General features: G+C 43.5%; 1 protein-coding gene across 3 annotated transcripts in view; it reads left to right on the top strand.

Moving 5' to 3' along the window:
• LOC141085516 (MOB kinase activator 2-like) overlaps nucleotides 1-2,453 on the top strand; it is a 43,206-nt gene that overhangs the window by 3,730 nt on the left and 37,023 nt on the right. The window lies entirely within an intron of this gene.

Raw genomic sequence — 2,453 nt, 5'->3', positions numbered from 1 at the left:
GAGCACATCAGCTCTGTACATTATCGATATACTTGATCAGAAATGGCCTGTATAGTTCGGCTCTTACGTCATCATGCTGGTTGGATATTATCATAAACTTTGCCTGTAAGGATAGTGGCAGGGGCGTAACTACATTAGGTGCAGGTGTTGCCATCGCATCGGGGTTCTGGAGCCTTAGGGTGAGTTTCCACGTGGCGGATTAGCTGCGGATTGAACGCTGCGTACAGCCGCAGCGTTTAATCCGGCCAGATGTTACAGCATAGTGGAGGGGATTTTATGAAATCCCGTCTTCACTATGCGTCTGATTACGCGAGTGACACGCCTGCTAAACCGGATATGTGGCGCGTCTTTCCAGACCACAGCATGTCTGTTTACCTTGTGGAGACGCTCAGTCTCCGCAAGGTAAACAGCCTACTCTATGGCTAACCTGCGGCGATTCCGGATGTTTTCAATGACCACATTTGAAATCATCGCGTGGACAGAAGGGGGCGGGGCTTTGGGCGGAGCGGGTTTTCCGCTCCGTCCAAAGCGCTGCGATTACGGTACGTGGAAACGTACCCTAAGGGTCCAAAAACTCCCCTTGGTCTCTATGAAATGTCCAATACTTTTTAATACTTGCAATAATCGGGCGCCCAATTGGAGCTTTTGCATTGAGGTCCTTGAGCTTCAAGCTACGCCCGTGGATAGAGGTATACCTGTACTTCTCATTGGGTGTGTCTGTAAATACAATACATTGCCTCATTTATCGCCGATCGGTGACCATACACATTATATAAATGTTGGCCAAACCTGACTTCTATGAGACTGGCCAACCTTTTAATGTTTCTGATTTTTGCCTTCACTCTCTCTATCAACGGAAGATATTGGAGCAAAGAAGGATAGGGCATCGTGCGCTTTAACATGCCCAATCCCTTTTTTTTTTTTTTCTTTTTTTTTTCTCTCCCCTCTCTCCATTACACTGGTCTGAGTACGGATTACAATGCACGGACCGGCCTCCAGATCCAAACTCAGCAGCCTTATTGGCATATATGAGACAGTTTCCTTCTGATCTGAATATGGATGTGAGTATTTGGCCTTAAAGTCAAGCTCTTAGTTCTCTGGCAGTTCCCTAGACAGCGGATTTAGATGGCACGCTTTGGAGCCCTATTCATGTGATGCATGGATGTCCCATGACATCAGGATTCAGGATCATATGTTTGGTGCTATTTTTCTTGGGCTTTTTTTGAGCAAACGTGGTTTGAGTCTGCCGTTCTCTAGCTTTTTCCAACACTACAAGTCCCAGCATGCACTATTGGTGCAACTCATAATCACTGCACTGTTTCTGGTGGAATTACTCGAATAAATTTGGTTTCTGTGGGGTCTGCCTCATTGTCTACTATCAATAGCCTGAGAGAATGGAGACTAACCAACGTTAATCCTGGAGATGAGTGGTACCCTATGTATCTGAGCGCCACTTATCCACTGCTGTATTTAAACAGCAACTCTAGCCATGCAGATTTTAGGGCTGAAGATAATTCCAATATCCCATGGTTGGACATCTTGACATAAATCACTTTGCAGATATTTAGTTTCTTCTGATTATACAGATAATTTACGCAGCAGCTCAAAGGAAGCCCCGTTGTTTCTGGGTCGTTTGCAATTTTTCCTACTTTCCGATGAACTCTTCTCCTTCACTCTTTTCCTCAGTGACATGTTTTTTCTCCACTCCCATGTACTTTTTACATTTGAAGGTTATTTCTTGACTTGAACTTGAAATTGTAGGATGGACATTAGATCTGGGAAACAATGTTCCGTTGGCTACCCTACACCGGTCTACTGAGGCTTCTGAGATAAGGTATCACAGACCTTCATCTCCAGGAGACTGGATACTTTCCATTTGTGTTCCGACTGGGTTTTTTTCCACCTTTTGTGACATTAAGATGTCTGAAGTCTAAACTTGTGGTTGGCAGCCAAGGAGAATAGGAAAAAAATGCCAAGAAATGCAGTAGCCTTTGGTGGTAGGAGCTTCAGGATGTAAAATCTTATGTGTCATTTAAAGTGTCCTGGGGTTTATGTAAATCTGTACTTAATTAAAAAAAAAAAAATCTCAAATTTGCTCCTCAGCAAAGTGGCTTTCAGAGAGCTTAAGCATTTTGCAGTTGGGGAAGATAGCTAATGGATATGAATATGCCAGCAAAATTGCTGGGTCTAGCTTCTTGATATCTGACCTATTACTTAGATATTCTAAAAAATAACAAAACAAGTTAGTACTACTGTGCTACAAATTGATAGGAAGTATCTCCTTCAATGGTCTCGATTTGTAATGAGCATCAATTTGATTGTTGCGTGCCTGGAGAAAAGGAAGCAGAGACCCAATATGGATGTCATCATTACAGCTTGTCATGGAAACCTGCTAATAGTTGTGTGACCAGAACTCAAGCTCTGTCACAATCAGGGTCAGGATGTGGCGTCTT

The sequence above is a fragment of the Dendrobates tinctorius genome, unplaced genomic scaffold (assembly GCF_039654945.1).
Source record: "Dendrobates tinctorius isolate UK_male_01 unplaced genomic scaffold, ASM3965494v1 ptg000028l, whole genome shotgun sequence".
Lineage (NCBI taxonomy): Eukaryota > Metazoa > Chordata > Amphibia > Anura > Dendrobatidae > Dendrobates > Dendrobates tinctorius.
This window is presented reverse-complemented; position numbering and strand designations above follow the sequence as displayed.